Source organism: Scylla paramamosain, chromosome 7 (genome assembly GCF_035594125.1).
Source record: "Scylla paramamosain isolate STU-SP2022 chromosome 7, ASM3559412v1, whole genome shotgun sequence".
In the NCBI taxonomy this organism is placed as follows: Eukaryota; Metazoa; Arthropoda; class Malacostraca; order Decapoda; family Portunidae; genus Scylla; species Scylla paramamosain.
The window spans coordinates 6488616-6507500 of NC_087157.1; the positions used below are offsets into that span (position 1 = coordinate 6488616).

The window sequence follows — 18885 nt, forward strand, 5'->3', positions numbered from 1 at the left end:
ATTTCCATTACATTTAACAGTTTCTTCTATGCTACCCACATATTCCATGTTTCATTCAGCACAGTACAGTACAGTGGGCACCAGTATTCCCTCATATAACCATTTTACACACACACTGTCCTATGTTTAAAGATATTTCTCAATCCATCATGTACTTATGCTTCTTTTACCCTGTACTTCACCTCTGAATGTGGATAATCAAGAAGCAATACTGACATGCATGCATATTTTCTAATGACTACAAAGGCATTATGAAAAGTGCAAGTTGTATTTTGGGATCTGGACAAAATGTAAAATAAAGTCAAGTGAGAAGAAATAATTGCTCGATACAGTTACAAGCTGAGGCAACAAGAGTATGGCACTTAAGTCTTTTCCACATTTTCCCAGGTATCCATTTAATAACTAGCTGGAAGAAAGAATGAACAGCTGTGCACCAAGTACCTGACCTGGATTTGAACCAGGGCCTGCAGATTTTTAGCCAGGTATGATAGCCACAGCACTACAGAGGCACTGTATCTATCATACTCATATACTCATATACAATCTCTATCATCTCTGCCATTCTTTTTATGTAGTCAAACCACAATGAGCACTACATTTCAATCTCGACCCCTCCTTCTTAGGATCATGCATTAGATACAGATAGATATTCTAATGAAACATGATTACTTATACAGATAGATGTGTAAAAATGTCAGTGCTTTGGGGATCTCTTCTGAAAATGCAGGCACATTACTACAGCCCAACTACATACATAAAAAAAAGTGGATCAAGCTAGACATCCCTCTATGCATTCTATTCTGGGGACAGCTGTGATTGTATCTTGGCAGTATTGGGCAATAAAGTTAATAAAGTGACAGAAAATACAACTGTGTTTTACTTCCTGAACTTTGGAGACAGGTAATGTTTATATTGTGATTTGGCAGACCTAAACTTGTCAGATGAGAGAGAGAGAGAGAGAGATATGGGGGAGGAATATCCTCATGATTCCATTACCTCATTAATCAGTTAAACTTTATTTATTTTCTTTATCTAATATAATCAGGTCTGTTTTGACTTTCTTGGAATTCCTCCATGAACATCACTTTCCACCAGGTTAGATTAAAAACAACAAAAAAAACATTAACTACTAAATGATTTGAGCTGTATTATACATTCTCTCTCTCTCTCTCTCTCTCTCTCTCTCTCTCTCTCTCTCTCTCTCTCTCTCTCTCTCTCTCTCTCTCTTATCTTTTATCATAAACGATATTTAGTCTGCTACATCACAGTACAAGTTGTCTTTAAAATTTGGGAAATAAAAAAGCAATTGCATTTTCTGTCTCCATAATAATGCACAGGAAGGGAGCCTTAGCTTTTACCATCCTGTGTCTCTTTAGAGCTGAGTAAATTACCATGCTCTGCATGGTTAGGGTCAAAAAGTCTGCTCTGCCACCATCAGTCTTCCTCTTGACACTGAGCTGCTTTATTTTCCCCATTTCCTTTATTTCTCGTCCATGTATTACCAACATGAGTAATGGGCTGTTACGACAAGGACTAGTGATCGTCCAGAAAAGAAAAAAAAAAAAACGAAAGTTCCACTGGGTGATGATTGTCGCTGTGCAACCAACATTTCAAAGTGACGGCCTAGGGAAATCAATGCCGTGACCTCTGGATGTGCAATAATATAAAATAACAAAGAAAACAATTGCTAAAGAACAACCCACCACGTGGAGCGTCGAGGGGGGGAGAAGTGAAAATCAGTGACGTCACAACATAATTCTTTCTCGCTATAAACATTTTCTTCCCTTCAGTTCTTCTGTGCGTAAATAAACACACAAAAACTAAACATTGATAGGATAGTAACGGCACTACTGTAATCTCTTAAGAAAATTAAACTGGTGTACCTTGTACCCGGCACTGGTTACGGCGAGGGGTACCAAGGCTTTCCGGCGACTGCCAGTCAATTCAAAGGACCCACTGGCTCTTCATGGCAATAGTCAGTACGGCTGCTTCGTAAAATTATGACCACATCACATAATACAGATACTAATGTAAGTTTACGAGGGTACAACATCTAACCTGCGACCTCTGTGTTACCCCACAACGTCCGCGGTCAGGACTGACGTCGTCTCTCACTCTCAGTTAGTTCCACTGCTTCGAATCCTACTCGTACCATTGTTTGAATGTTGCTCATACTATTGCCTAAAGGAAAACAAGCGCCATTGTTTTGTAATAAATGCCCAAAGGATTCTTCAAGTGAGTATAAATGAACAATGAGGCTCTAGGGCACCCGATGGCATTACTCGTCCATAAAGGGCGTATTGCAGCCCGGTGGTGCTGACTTGAGCTACACACTGAAGCATTAAGTTGCCAGCCTGCTATGAGACCTCAATTCAAGCTCGACGGTAACGTGCAAGCCCCATGTTGATAAAATAAGCATAATGTATTGGCTTTCAAACAATCATATATTCCAGATTTATGAAAACAGCGAGCTCTGTTCGAATGACTTACAGCAGACAATATTACTCAATTATTTTCTTGAATTGTATGGCATCTACAGCACTCAGTCAGCGTGAAATAAGCAGAGAGAGAGAGAGAGAGAGAGATTCAACTAGGTACATAACCGGTTGTCTCGTGTTTAACCAATTTTTTTGTTCTTCAAACTAGTAACTAGTGTTTATCAAGAAAAAAACAAAAACGTTGAACACGTGCCGCAGTATTAATTAGATACGCACATATCTCGTACTGGATAATGAACATGATGTAAGGCGGTTGTTTCGCTTCACTGAAACGACATTTACATGACTCCCTGCGGCGCTCGTCATTAAACCACCTCGCTATCTTATATTCTTTCACTTACATACCAAGCTTACACAACCCATGAGGAGGTGACACCCGTGCTTTGATCCTCCTTGACTCGGCCTGTCGCCATGCCGCCGCCACAGCCATACAGGTTTCGAATCGATGTTATATGGCAGTTATAATCTTTCACGAATAATGTGTGATTTTTTTTTTCCTTAATCTGAGAGAGAGAGAGAGAGAGAGAGAGAGAGAGAGAGAGAGAGAGAGATGCCTGTGATAGTCTTGAGACGTGTTCCGCAGTAAAAGAGAGAGAAAGACTGCCGAACAACCACAAAACAAGTGATTATGTTCCGGAAATCAAAACGTCAGCGCCCCGAACGAAGTGGAAAAGGAAGCTGAACATGTTCTTCAAGACTATAACCAGAGAGAGAGAGAGAGAGAGAGAGAGAGAGAGAGAGAGGTGGTTTCATCTTAATGCCATGTATACGTTCATATTTAATACATAAAATGAATGCAACCATTTTTGTCCATCAGATATCGTAAGGATCGCCACCCTTTTTGGTGTCTTTCAGGGCTTGAATGGTTCAGTGGTACAAAGGTCGACTCTCTAATGAAAGATTGAGTGCTCGATTCCAGCTCACAGTCTTGGTTGCAAAGTCCAGCTGGCGATATTTTAGATTCTTGCTGTGCTTATCCTGACTGTTCTGTTTTATAAGCTAGATCGTCTCAGGAAAAAGTGTAAGGAAATAATGGATTCTTAATTAATCTATAAGTAGAATAAAAGATCGATACGGTGTGCATTCAGAAACCAAGCAGGTACGTAGAACCTACGTACCTTATGCAGATGAGGGACGAGATTTGCTAATATAGAAACTTAATGAAATCACATAAATAAATATACTATAGAAACGTATACAAAGTAGATAAATACATACCAGTGTGTACTATATTCCGAAACACTTATGCGTCGCACCTCTACTACATTCTTGTTGAAGTTATACGCGCTTTTAAGGATGTTTTATTGTTCTACTGACATATTAACAACATTTCTACATAGTTAACAGGCAAACACTCCAATAATCCCTGTGGCCTTTATATATATATATATATATATATATATATATATATATATATATATATATATATATATATATATATATATATATATATATATATATATATATATATATATATATATATATATATATATATATATATATATATATATATATATATATATAGACAGCAAGAATAAAAGAAGGAAGAAAGATGGGAAGAAATTAAAAAAAAAAGTAAGAAAGGGAGAAGGAAGAAATGAAGGAGGAAGAATATAAACATCGAGAGGAATTACCAAGATTACAAGAAGTTATCGCAATCTTATACATAAGATACAAGAGGTTGCCGAGGCTGCTACCAGCAAGACCCACAGAAGGATGATTATAAACAGTCCCATCACCACACCATACTTCACCGCACTCCAAATTGACCAAGACGGGAATACTCGTAACCTAGCCTAACCTAACTAAATTGACAGACGGGAATACTTGTAAACGAAGGGGGTAAAGACAGAGGGATGATGGAATACTATAGTTAAAAATAAAAAGTTATGATGCTTTCGCTCGCTGTGGGAAGCCATAAATTGATACAGTGAATTAAGAATCGGCTCTCATGTGCTACGGCTTTTTCGTCACACTCAATAATAGGTTTCTTTTTTTCTTTTCTCTATTTTTTCCTCCCTATGTGCAGTCGCTAACGTTGAGTGGTTGTTGTTGTTGTTGTTGCTGTTGTTTTCTTGTTCTTGTTCCTTTTTCTTTTCTTCTTCCTATTTCTTTTTTCTTTCTTCCTCATACAGTTATTTTTACTATTACAAGCATAATCATTATCACCACCACCACCACCTTTTCTCCAAGTTCCTGGGTTTGTCTTCAGCGTAAAATACATTAATGCGGTGTATAGAAGGGGGGCTGTCTGGAATGCTGACGCAGCGAGGACTGGGGCGGAGTGGTGTGTGTGTGTGTGTGTGTAGAACCTTCCTTTGGCCTTGATATGTAGATGATGATGACGTCATCCTTTCTCCCTTCGTCCCTTTCTCGGAGCCTTACACGCAGGACTGAACGAACACTCCGGAAACTTTTTCAGAGCACATTATTAGATTTCCTCTGAGAAAAGATTACCAGAGAGAGAGAGAGAGAGAGAGAGAGAGAGAGAGAGAGAGAGAGAGAGAGAGAGAGAGAGAGATTCATGACGGACGGTACTAACACTGGAGCAGAGAGACGCTGTGCTCGAGGGAGGCCATTGACGAGGCCATAAAAGCTGGCGCATACTTGTTATGTTGCGACCGTAAAAAAGGAAACTCCTCTTTCCGCCGCTTCTGGGGAGGCGCCGCCGGAGGAAACTGCTCGTAACCTCCTCGTCAGTCAGAGTTTAATTTTTTGGCCATCGCGTGGAAGGCGAGTGAAGGTGCGGCTCACATAGATCCAGGGAATGCCAGTGAAGGATGAGGGACGCCGCTACAGACACTTCTCGCTACTTGACACACAGAACTGTATTCTGCAACACTTCTGTGTCGCACCTCAACTATGTACATTCAAAAGCTACACAGTTTTTTTAAGTGTGCTTTTATGGTTCTAATGGCAGATTAAGAAGATTTCCACTTTATGAACAAGAGAAACACTCTTGAAAATACGGATAGTCATGTTTGTAGGCTTTGAAAGTAGTCGTGGGGAGAGAAAAGAGCGTCTCAAAATGCAAGCCACTCACAGACAAGTGGGCGAACACTACACTACACCATGCACTAATAAAGACAGAAACTTCATCTTCCTTGGCCGTCATAAAGCCCATTGATGCAGAAGAAGGATACAAGATCTTTCTATTAAGTGGCACATCCAACAGCAACGCAAGTACACCTCCAGCATATGTGTCATTTCCTGCTTCGTCTCGGATCTCTCCTCTCTCGTACATCGCGGAACCGGAAACTCATTTGCCGTCGCGTCTTTTTACGAGGATTTGTTATTTCTTTTCTGGACTGTTTTTTATTAGGCGTTGACAGTAGCAGCTCTTCGCCAATGTCCTTGTTTAGTCTTCATTAATAGCTAAGAGGGGCTCGCTACTCGCCTTTGTGCTCCTTCTTCCCAGAGCCTCGTCCTCGTCCTCTTTCATGCCTCGCTCTCTTGGAATCTGATGTGTATTTTTCTTTTTTTTTCTTCTTATCAGTATTTCTTATTCCTTCCGCATACATGTTTGAAATCTTTTTGCTCTATCGTTCGTCTGTCCATCCATCTCGTACGTCTTTCTTTCTTTCTTCTTTCCTTTTTTTTTATTACCGAATCTCTTGGAACTCTTCATTCTTCCGAGGTCCCTCCCCCCCCCCTCTCTCTCTCTCTCTCTCTCTCTCTCTCTGACATTTCACTCTTACTCAGTCTGAGCTTCCTCGCCCGATCCCTCCCTCCAGCACCACTCTCTCCCCCTCAGGCCTCTCCTCCGACAAACTTGGCCCACTAACTTTGCGTCAACGAGCCACAAGTTCCGAACAACGAGACTGACTACTTTAACAGCGTGGGATGTGCTTCCTCGCTCAGCCACATAACAGGCGCCCAGGTATAGACACGCACATTTTCAGCAGTAAACACAGACAAATGGTAAGGTAAAAATATGATGTTCTCTTGGGTTGCTTAGTACAGGAAAAAAGAAAAAAAAAGAAAAAGGAAAAGAAAAAGTGTTACTGAGAAATTCATTAGTCGAGGGTCTGAGTTGTAAAGGTATTTGTGAGAGAGAGAGAGAGAGAGAGAGAGAGAGAGAGAGAGAGAGAGAGAGAGAGAGAGAGAGAGAGAGAGAGAGAGAGAGAGAGAGAGAGAGAGAGAGAATGAGTGGGTGGGTGGGTGGGTGGGTGGATGGGCGAGTGTGTGTGTGTGTGTGTGTGTGTGTGTGTGTGTGTTTCCTTTTTTTTCCTAAGAAATGAAAAGGTAAGTGCAGTACGAAACACCAAGAAAACAATGTACACACACACACACACACACACGGTAACTAGTGATATAACGATATTAGGACCTAATGTAGACCAGACAATTACATAACACACCAAACAGCTTATTTGCATGATTTCGAATTAACACACACACACACACACACACACACACACACACACACACACACACACACACACAGACACACACACACAAAGCACCACCACCACCACTAGTTACAGGTCGTTTGGGCAGCAGGTGTGCAGGGCTGGGCGATAATCACGTTAAGACCCAAGTCACATCTTTCTACGTGTGATCTTAACTTCATCGTGACTTCCTCCTAAACAAGTTACGACACCCCAATCCGGTTCATTGTAGGCGCGGCGAGCAAACCTCCCCAAATACTCAGAAGCTTTCATTACAGTTACTTATTCCTATCATATTCAAGAGAAGCATCTCCATAAACGTATTCGAGAAGTTATATGCACAATCTTTTCACTTTTCATCTATAACCCTTCATCTTCCCTCCAAGTATTAATTTCTTCCTCCCTTTGCACTGAATATTTTTTTTTCTATCCCGGACATGACTTGCTCTTAATCTTATTCACTTCTCCCCTCCCCTCTTTCCTCACGCGTCATGTTCCTCCCTCCCTACTGAATCTTTCCTCACTATTCCCTCTCTAGCCCTTGTCTATGATCCTTCTCTACTTCCCTCTTTTCCTCCCTCCCACACCTGGCTGTTAGGTAATGTAGTGCTAATGAGGGGCGGGTGCACATCAGTGGCAAGACCCGTGTTTCCACCTCGTTGCCTTCCCACGGACTCCACCATCACCAGGGACGAGAGGAATGTGGGTGGTGGCGACACAGAGGGGGCCCCTACACCTGCAACAACATTGCATCAGCACCTGTAATCTTTTAGTCTTAAAGTTTCAATTTTCGTTTTTACTTATTTTCTTCGTTTTATGATATGTTCTTATCTAGCATTTTATGTTATCAAATTATTTTTCCATGGTTATTTTGGATGATATTTTCGTCTTTCTGCCATTTATATTTAGGATTTAGCACCACAGTCATAAATTATCACATACGTTTGAATTAATAAATACTTGTACTTTATACATATAATGTTTGTGGTCAATAAAATATCTATCTACCTATTTAGCTATCTATCTATTACCACTACAATTAAGTTTCTCCCGGCGTTTCTTCCTGCCTAGTACCAGACCAATGTGTACTCTGGAAGGTGACAGATGGATAACTCACAAAATATAGTTCGTAATAAAGTCACTCATTCATTCATTGACTCATTTCCTCAGATATAGTTAGATATTCCACATTCCTTCACACCACTTCTATACATAAACCCATTACTCACTCACTCACTCACTCCCATGACTAAATATACCATTCCACTTTACCTCATATCATCTATTCACCTAAATCCACACCTTAACTCATTCCACAATCATTTCCTTCCCTACAACACTTTCCCTTCTTCCACTACCACCACCCACACAGAGCCTCTCCCCTTCCTGCTGGTCTCCTGAGTGTGTTTCCCTTCATGGGCACTACACTGGGAAGTCTTTAAGTCTTTTCAAACCCGTAGAATGGTCTTTGCCCCTCGAAGGTCCGCCTCATATCGTGCCTCTCTCACCGTAAGGGTCTGGAGGCGAGTTCCATTACTAACATTCGTGACCAGAATGTTTTGTCCTTCCCTGCTGCTGCCTTGCTCCTGCTCGCCTCTCCTCTCCTTCCTTCCTCATCCACATCCTTATCCTTCCCCCTTCCTACATTTCTTCTTCCCTTTCCTTCTCTTTACATGACCTCATCCTCTCCTCTCCTTTTTCATCCACATCTTTATCCTTCCTCCCTTCCTCCTTCTACATTTTTTTTTTCATTCTCTTCCTCCTCTTCACATGACTTCACTCCTATCTTCGTTTTCCTTTTATTTTCCAACTACATCGTGCTTCTCTTTTTTCTTAGTCCGTATCCTCTGTTCTATTCCTCTTTTTCTTTACGTCTCTCTCTCTCTCTCTCTCTCTCTCTCTCTCTCTCTCTCTCTCTCTCTCTCTCTCTCTCTCTCTCTCTCTCTCTCTCTCTCTCTCTGTACAAAGGCCGGTACGTGTATGTGTACATTATTAATTTACTAAGGGAGGGGTAAAGGGATTTGTCCTGACTTACTTTCCCCGCCTCGAGTGACTTTGGTTGGTCACTGTTGACTTTATAGAGTGTGATTGAAGTTGATACATTATGCAGCGAGTGGCCATTGTATAGGAGTGTGTTTGTTTGTTTGTTTGTTTACTGTGAACTTCAAGGGTTTTTTGTCGTCTTTGTTGTTACGCACAGGTGGGTAATGGCCTCGGTGTGTGTGTGTGTGTGTGTGTGTGTGTGTGTGTGTGTGTGTGTGTGTGTGTGTGTGTGTGTGTGTGTGTGTGTGTGTGTGTGTGTGGTTAAGGTGAATCGATGTGTAATTATTATTTGACATCCTTGAACGTTCTGTCCCGTAAATTTATGTTGCTATTAATAGTTCTTCATATTTCAACATAATTACTCTTAGTTATTATTCAATTTGGAGCTCCTTTCATCTCGTACTTGATCATTACAGGCTCATTACACTCTAACCAACTTAATATGTTATAGAATGACGGAGAGAGAGAGAGAGAGAGAGAGAGAGAGAGAGAGAGAGAGAGAGAGAGAGAGAGAGAGAGAGAGAGAGAGAGAGAGAGAGAGAGAGAGAGAGAGAGAGAGAAGTGTAATTTCTCCCCCAATTTCACGGCATCGCTGCACAAGACATTCTGCTTTCTCTCACCTCTATTCCGTCCATCTCCTTAATGCAAGAGTTACCCAGAATTCTCAGTCTTTTCTCCCTTTGACTAGCAAATTATGGAACACCCTACAGTATTTAGTCCTGCTTATGACTTAATTTCCTTCAAGAGAGAGGTTTTAAGGCACTTCTTCAGGTAATTTCAGGATCCCCTTTCGGACTGTTCTCTTTAGGGACTGGCACGTTCATGGGGCCTTTTGTAAAATTTTGTTGCACTCGTCCAGAAGCGCTCTTACATAAAAAAAATCCGGGTTACGTTCAACACGGCGAGAGAGATGACCCGATAAACTCCATCGTGCCAGGTTTATGGTACGTCAAATCCCCGAGGAACTGACCATGGTAGAGCCGCCCGCCACCATGCATTATAAAAAGGTACAGCGAGTCACCCATCACCTTTATTATTCTTTTTCATTCTGTCTTTAAAGGTTAGCTCAGTGCTTGGATAGAGTCATGCTGTGGGTGAGATGAGGTTCTGGGTGTTATTGGCTGGGTTTGACAGATGGAGGGAAGGTTGGGACGGAGAGGTGGTATATATTGAATGAGTAGATGTAAGAATAAAAAAGGATGGAACCTAAAACACACACACACACACACACATTAATAACAACCTCATGGAAGCGAAGAGTAATTTCATGAAAGAGAGATTAGTGAGCGATATATTTGGAAGCGCCGCTGTTTTTCACGCCGAGGGAGGAAAAGATTCGCCTGAAATTGGATAAAACTGGCAAGTGGTCGTCGCCCCTCCGGATTCAGGTGGCCAGCCCGGAGGTGTTCTTCCTTCTTTTCTCCCGTTCAGTGACAGTTCTGATTGCCTTTCTATATAATATCCGCTATAAACAAAATCACCCCCCTCTCTCTCTCTCTCTCTCTCTCTCTCTCTCTCTCTCTCTCTCTCTCTCTCTCTCTCTCTCTCTCTCTCTCTCTCTCTCTCTCTCTCTCTCACTTCTTTCTCAATTACGCACCACTTGTGTTCATCACTGGTCCCCTCATTCATTCACTCACTCCATACTTGCACTCTCACTCGGTTCTTGACTCCCATCTTCACCCCTTGTTTCACTCATTTCTCACTCACTCACTCACTCACTCACTCACTCACTCACTCACTCACTCACTCACACAGCCGGTCTGTTTACCAGCAGCCTACTTTTCGACACTCAACCAAAACTGAACCAAGGCAAGGGAAGGGAGAGGGGGTGGAGGGGGAAGGAGAGGCAGCCAGGAGGAGGAGGAGGAGGAGGAGGAGGAGGAGGAGGAGGAGGAGGAGGAGGAGGAGGAGAAGGGAGAGGTGTGGGGAGAAAGGGGAGAAGAGGATGGCTGGATGAAGTGTAGAATTCGACGAAAAACTGCCAAATAAGAAAATTTTAAAAGGTATTTACTATTTACAGAGAGAGAGAGAGAGAGAGAGAGAGAGAGAGAGAGAGAGAGAGAGAGAGAGAGAGAGAGAGAGAGAGAGAGAGAGAGAGAGAGAGAGAGCAGCCTCCATAATACCTTTCTTTCTGAAGTACAATATGGCAGACTTTTTGTTGACAGTCCTTTCTGAATTGTATTTTTAATCTCCTTATTCGTTTTTTTCCCGGCACAACTGAACCATTCCTGGAATTAGGCGACTGTGAAAATATTTACCTTAATTTCTGAGCAACAATTTTAGGGAAACCTAATTTTTTTTTTCAGAAGGGAAATATTTCAGACACGGAGGTTCGTTCGTTTCCTTTCTGCTTATTTCCACACTCCTGTCTCTCACGCTCTCTCCTGTGGACATCACCATTCCTTCTACATTCTTCCCATATATTAATTTCACCAAAACTCTATGCAAACAAGACAGAATTTGAAATTTAAGATATAAAATGCCTCTATTTCATACTTTTTTTTTCCATAACCCTTGATTTACTCAAAAAAAAAACCGCAAAACAAACATTTTCTCCTCCATTTGTGTTTTCTCTCCTCCAAATTACAGTGCCCTCTCTGTACACATGCGAGGTGAGCAGTGTAAGTCAACAGCCAATCAATGCACGCAACCTTTTCACATGCCAAACAAAGACTAGACGTGTGACCTTCGCAACACATCGGCATATCCCTAATGTATATTTCCTCACAAATAAAAATGTGTGTCGCACCACGCCTTATCTCACCCGTCACGTCCCTGCAGGAGGCGACGTGAAGGACATCCCAAGCTGGCGCGGGGACGAGGTGGAAGGGCGTGGATTTATATTTACAAGCCTTTTAAAAACACAAGGAAAAATGTTTGAGTGTTCTCGTACGCATCGTGCTCTTCATTTCCTCTCCTGCTTACCTTCTCTCTTCCTCTCCCTCTCCCTCCTCTACCTCACCTGCCTCACCTCACCCACCCACCTGATCCCCTAACCAGCTACCTCGCTCGTTGTACATTTGTCTTTCTACATTTCTGCATTTCCTGAGCAAACATTAAGACAATATCCTCCCTTCGTTCCCCTCACTACTACCATCGCCACCACCACCACCACCACCATCACCATGTTCCTGTCCCTCCTTGCCGCCCCTCTGGTCTTGTCCTAGTAACGTGAGGGTGACGCTGACACTCATCCCTGTCTATTGTTAGAAAAAAAGAACCTTCGTGTGTGTGTGTGTGTGTGTGTGTGTGTGTGTGTGTGTGTGTGTGTGTGTGTGTGTGTGTGTGTGTGTGTGTGTGTGTGTGTGTGTGTGTTTATTGTTTGTTTTTAATCTATTCGCTTGGACAGGTCATTTAAATGCTCACGTAGTCCGTTCCAACATTAATTATATTCCAGCACCGCGCCACATAGGGGCCACAATTATCACCACCACCAGCAGGGACGATGGGTGAGTACGGGTAGATGCTTTATACAGAGGGTGCCATGTGGAGGCATACTGATTTCGTGTCCACAGCTGAGAATGACCAACCTCTTGCTCTTCCTGCCTTCTCACTGATGCACGTGGCTATGAAAGTGCTGGACTAAAATTGCTCTCTTCGGCACAATGACAGAATATGGGAGTGGAAATGATTTTGACTGACCCGAAAACTAGACATCAATTACGCTGTGTGAATGGGCATTTGAAGCGAGATTTTCGACCGGCTTTCAATCCACTAACGGTAATGAGAGACACAGGACATTCATTATCCCTTCGTATGATCAAGAGCGGCCAGGAGAAGGTGATGCGCAGGACAGTCATATATTGTGCCGCTGCTATGAGTTTTGCAGGACTTGGGACGCGGCACAGGTACTCTGGTATACCAATCAGGCGGGTCCCTATTATGACTTCGCGCTTGGCATAGGGTTCCTCTCTCAATTCTGGGCTGTAATGGACTACACTTATTCCTTCATGACTTTCAGGATCGATAGGAAACACTGCCGGCTTGACTTCCACCCATGTCGCGGCTAATCGTGTGTGTGTGTGTGTGTGTGTGTGTGTGTGTGTGTGTGTGTGTGTGTGTGTGTGTGTGTGTGTGTGTGTGTGTGTGTGTGTGTGTGTGTGTGTGTGTGTGTGTGTGTGTGGTTGGTGTGCGTATAAACCATCTTCGCCTCCAGCGGTGCACAAGGTAAAGATAAACATACGCTTTATTTTCTGTTTCGTTTTTTGCTCTGAGCCGGGAACTAAGACCCCTCCAAGGCCGCGCTGTACTGCCACTCTCCTTAATTAAATCTTCAGACGAACGTGATGCTGCAGCGTACACTACCTACCTGCTGCTACCTGGCGCGGGACTGACTGAGGCACGGGGAGAGGAAAGGGAGAGAGAAACAAAAAAATAACAGAAAAAAAAACACCACACGCATAGAGACAATGAAATGAGACAGAGAGACGCAACAGGGAAAGTAAAGGATAGGTCAGAGTGAGTGAGTGAGTGAGTGAGTGAGTGAGTGAGTGAGTGAGTGAGTGAGTGAGTGAGTGAGTGATTACGGGTTATCAGGCACACATATGAAAGTCGCTGCAGGAATGCTCTGACCCCATCCTACAAACCGAAAGAGAGAGAGAGAGAGAGAGAGAGAGAGAGAGAGAGAGAGAGAGAGAGAGAGAGAGAGAGAGAGAGAGAGAGAGAGAGAGAGAGAGAGAGAGAGAGAGAGAGAGAGAGAGAGAGAGAGAGAGAGAGAGAGAGAGAGAGAGAGAGAGAGAGAAAATCAGCGCCAGTCAACATGTTACAAAGAATTGACACATTACAACAGAGACCAGACCAATACTGTCTAAATCCTGTTTCTTCAAATATTCTTAATTTTCACGCATGTTCCCCTCACACTTCTAACTAAGAGAGGAAAGTAATCAACACGCATGACACGATATCTAGTAAGGAACGGTATCTAGTAATTATCGCCTTGCATAAAGTTCGTGCATTAAAAGAGAAGATATTTCCATTTAGGGAGAGAGTTAGACGATACGGAGCTTCCCTCGTCGGTAACGCAATTGGTGCACGGCGGCGTAATGATCCTAATTGTCCAGCTGTAAGTTGATCTTATCTCTTACTGGAAAGAAAGGAATATAACAATGAAGGCCTTTTTTTTTCTTTCGCTCTTTGTAGCACGAATGTTTCTGTAATTACTGGTATGGTTTGCCCTGTGTGTGTGTGTGTGTGTGTGTGTGTGTGTGTGTGTGTGTGTGTGTGTGTGTGTGTGTGTGTGTGTGTGTGTGTGTGTGTGTGTGTGTGTGTGTGTGTGTGTGTGTGTGTGTGTGTGAGAAAAGCAACATTTGAAACACCTGCCAGTATATAGTACCCTTAATACAACATTCCTTTGTGAAATAAAAGTCTCTGTTACAAGTTTACTCAGGTTGTTTTCTCTCGAACAGAACATTCCCCGAGGCGACGCGAGTTACGTACATCATCATTCATTTTTACAACTTGTTTCCTGTGTCATATTCCCCGACTACTTATTTGCATTACTTTCGTGTAAACATACCGAGCAGAAGATGTTCGTGTGCGTTGCTTCATTTTATACGCATACTGAAATACGTGTGATAAAGGAAAAATAATAAAAAGGCGTAAAATACAGACAGCGCCATTTTTAGTGCGAGGACTGTAGTTGTGCAGCTTTAGGGGAGTGGGGGAGCCTTGGCCATTAAGGTGAAGAGTGTGCTGAGGGTGGGAGAGGGCGGGGGACAGAGAACCGGGGATGGAGACTGGGGGAGGGGAAGAGGAAGGCACGGGGCTAAGAAGATCAACAAAACAAAGGAAAAGATTATCTGCAGCACACACACACACACACACACACACACACACACACACACACACACACACACACACACACACACACACACACACACACACACACACACAGGAGAAGATGCTCAGTACCCTCCTTTGTAATTCAATACAAAAATACGAATGGTAATTCAACTCAGACATAGCAGCACCGTAGACTTCCACACACTCATTTTCACGAGCTGCCGCATTCACCACTGCCCGGGACAAAGCCCAGATTCTGAAACACTTCTGCGCTGCACCTCCGCTATTTTCAAAAGGCTCTAGTTGAGGTGACACAGTTTTGTTATGGTGTTCGGTTTTTGTTTTTGTTTTGGTGACGGATTAACACGATTTCTGCAATACTGATAGGAGAAACACTCTTGAGAACCCGGCTAATCATCTCTGTGGCCTTTGAAATTTATCGAGGTGGAAGAGCAGAGCGTTCCTGAATACGAAACTCTGCCACACTCACCACCATCACCACCATGTACACCACACCATCCCTGCGTCTTCACCAGTCCGATATTTATGTCTTGCCACACCCTCCATGTACATCTTTTCTTGCAGTTTTCCAATGCTTTTATAATTTTTTAAAGCATTTTTGCCAGCTCCGTACATTCCTTGCCTGCACACGTCACAACACACGCTGCTGTACTTCTCTTATTCTCGCTCCACATTCTTCATATGTTTGTTAGTGGTGAAAAATCATCATAACAACAACTGCTGCTATTACATCATCATCAACAACAACAACAACAACAGCAACACAAGCAAGAAACAAAAAAAATATCACTAATACTTCTACCTCCTGCTCCACTTCTTGCTGGTTTTCATCTTCATTCTCTTCTATTACTACTTTTACTTGTTTTTTTTTCTCTACTTCCTATTTCCACTCCCCTTTTCTTTTATTTTCTTCTTCTTCCTTTTCCTCTCCTATTCACATTCTTCCTTCTGCTATTTTTTCTCCTTCTCCCTTTACAAATACTACTACTACTACTACTACTACTACTACTACTACTACTACTACTACTACTACTACTATCCCTCTGTTTCGTTTCTAGTCCGTCCTGAATAGCATGTTTGAAGGAATCCCTTGAGTACACAGAAGGGGAGGGGAGGCAGGGGCGCTGCAAGGCGTTGGATCACAGGGCGGGTGGATCAAGTAGAGGAGGAAGGGAGAATTATTGGATAAGGGCGAAGGAGGGCACGAGGACTGCCATCAAAGAGGCGCTGAGAACAGGGATCATCGCCCCCTGCGTCTTTCTTAGAGCTGTAAGTGGACTGATTCTCTCTCTCTCTCTCTCTCTCTCTCTCTCTCTCTCTCTCTCTCTCTCTCTCTCTCTCTCTCTCTCTCTCTCTCTCTCTCTCTCTCTCTCTCATCATGCAGTACAGTTCTCCTTTTGCTGCTTCGTCTTCAATCTCCCACAATTCTCAATTTTCTTGCTTCATATCCTTTCCTCCTCTAAGCCCCAGAGCGCAAAATTTATGGATCATTTAAATTCCTTAGTGTTCCTTTCCTTACTCTTCCTTATCCTTAACGCCTAGACACATGCACGCACGCACACACACACACACACACACACACACACACACACACACACACACACACACACACACACGTACAAAAAAAACAAAAAACGAACATATGCACAGGAGTATAATGCGCGAGGATGAGGGTTCAGAATGATTAAGAGAGAAAGTTTAGGGCATAACAAAGTGAGCAGAGTCTGGACACGACAGAGAATTAATGTCTAGTGATTTAATGCATGTCGTTTTGAGAGGGAGGGAGAGAGAGAGGGTGAGGGAGAAGGAAAGAGAGAGAGAGAGAGAGAGAGAGAGAGAGAGAGAGAGAGAGAGAGAGAGAGAGAGAGAGAGAGAGAGAGAGAGAGTGGGTGTGGGAGTGTGGTGTTTCCTTTCCTCCTTTCAACCCTGTGACCTCCTCCCTTCTCTCTCTCTCTCTCTCTCTCTCTCTCTCTCTCTCTCTCTCTCTCTCTCTCTCTCTCTCTCTCTCTCTCTCCTCTCCCTTCGCATGCCTCTCCCTCTATCATCAGATCCCCATTCAGTCTTGACCTTCACATTAAGACTAATTAGGTGAAGAAAAGTCAGCCCATCAGTGTCAGCTTACCCTCTCTCTCTCTCTCTCTCTCTCTCTCTCTCTCTCTCTCTCTCTCTCTCTCTCTCTCTCTCTCTCTCTCTCTGTCTCTCTTTCCCGGAGTCATAAGTGAGCAGTTTTAGCGTCCAGGTCAGAAGGTGGGAGGAAAGGAAGCAAGGAGAGAGGCAAGGCGTTCAGAAGGTAAGGGAGGAGGAGGGTAAGGTACAGGAGAGGTAGGGAGAGAGAGGGAAAGGTTGAGAAGCGGAAAGTGGGACATGCAGAAAGGGAGGCGGGTAAGGAGGGCTGGAGGGGGGAAAGGAGGGAGTGGGAAAAAAGGATATACAAAAAGAAAGGGAAAGAGAGAGAAGGTGAGGAGAAGGGAAGAAGAGGGTGAGTGAGAGAGAGGGATTGGATGGAAGGAGGAGAGAAGGAAAGACGGAGGGAAAGGATAATATGCAAAAGAGGAGGATAAAGAAAGAGAGAAGAGAAGAGAGGGAAGGAAAGATAGGATAGGAAGGGAAGGGAGAGAGGGAGGGAAGAAGAGAGGGAGGGAAGGAGGGAGAAGGAGGGAGAGTTGATTGAGTTACAATGTCGCCGCAGGAGCCGCCGCGGGGGTCACCTTACGAGAAAACAGTCTTGCCTGGCTTATCTGCACTCTTAAAATGGCGGGACTGGTGCGAGGGATTAAGGAATGGGAGCTGTGTGTGTGTGTGTGTGTGTGTGTGTGTGTGTGTGTGTGTGTGTGTGTGTGTGTGTGTGTGTGTGTGTGTGTGTGTGTGTGTGTGTTTCATATAAGTAAAAACAAGACAAGAAAAAATAACATATAAAAAAGTTTCCGTTTCTAAAATGAAGCAATATTAACAACTATAACATTTAGAAATAACCGGGAAAACAGTGTCATTAAGGGTAACAATTTCCCTAAAGTCTCCAAGGAGTGACTTACTTTATTCAAAATTATATACACACGTACGTAAAAACTAAAAACAATACTGGTACTGCGGAAACATTCGGTGTCACGTCACGCAGTAGTCACAACCAGAGAAGAGACCGCTCACTTCCCAGCCGCTCCTCACTACGCCACGAGGGTAGATGATGACAGAGATGACGTAACTTGTTGCCGGGTGAGGACGTGCGAGTAAATTGGGCACACCAGGGAAAAGAAAGTCATCCATCACACCATTAACCCGCCTAACACTTCAGGCAATTTCCGAACTCCATAAAATGTTCTATTGTTTGTGAGAGCAGAACAAATGTATCTGAAATTGTACCTGCTGAATAACACTCCATAAAAAAAAATTTTAAAGTCACCATAAACTCAATAAATATCTTCTCAAGGTACCTGGAATATAATGGAAAGAATACCGTAAAAAAAAATAGTTTCAAGTTCACCTTCACATGCAAGAGAGGAAGTTTATCCAGCCAGTCAATAAATCAAGTCTAGGTCCGTAACGTTTTCTTTTCATGAGAGTTGCAGTCAAAAATGCTGAGTTTCCTCCAAAGAGTTTCCGTCTCGATTCGTAATGTTTCCCCGCGACCCGATTTCTTTCGTATCAAATGAAATAAAAGGAAGACGCGGATAAGGCTGAAGAGGGGAGGAGGAAGGAGGAGGGGAGGGAGGCGGTCCTGTGGGGTGGGGGACGAGGATAGGGAAGGGAAGGGGAAGGGGCAGGGAAGGGAAGAGAAGGGGAATGGGAGGGGAGGGAAGCAACAGGTTCCTTTAGGAATTTGGAAGGCGGCCAAGAGACCAGTGACGGGCCAGCAACATGTGGCGGGGCGGGGCGGCGTCATGGTCTGGCTCGTGTATCTCTCACGCACTGCACGTACACACACACACACACACACACACACACACACACACACACACACACACACACACACACACACACACACACACACACACACACACACACACACACACACAGGTCACATATACTAACACAAACTGACGTAATTTCATGAGCAAGTGCATAATTATATATCAACAAACGTACAAACTTAACACACACACACACACACACACACACACACACACACACACACACACACACACAGGCTTCCAGGA

The 18885-nt window shown here is 43.4% G+C and overlaps 1 protein-coding gene across 1 annotated transcript in view; it reads right to left on the reverse strand.

Annotated features, from left to right (window-relative positions):
* The window catches only part of LOC135101960 (potassium channel subfamily T member 2-like), a 523352-nt gene that overhangs the window by 8826 nt on the left and 495641 nt on the right, over window positions 1-18885 (reverse strand).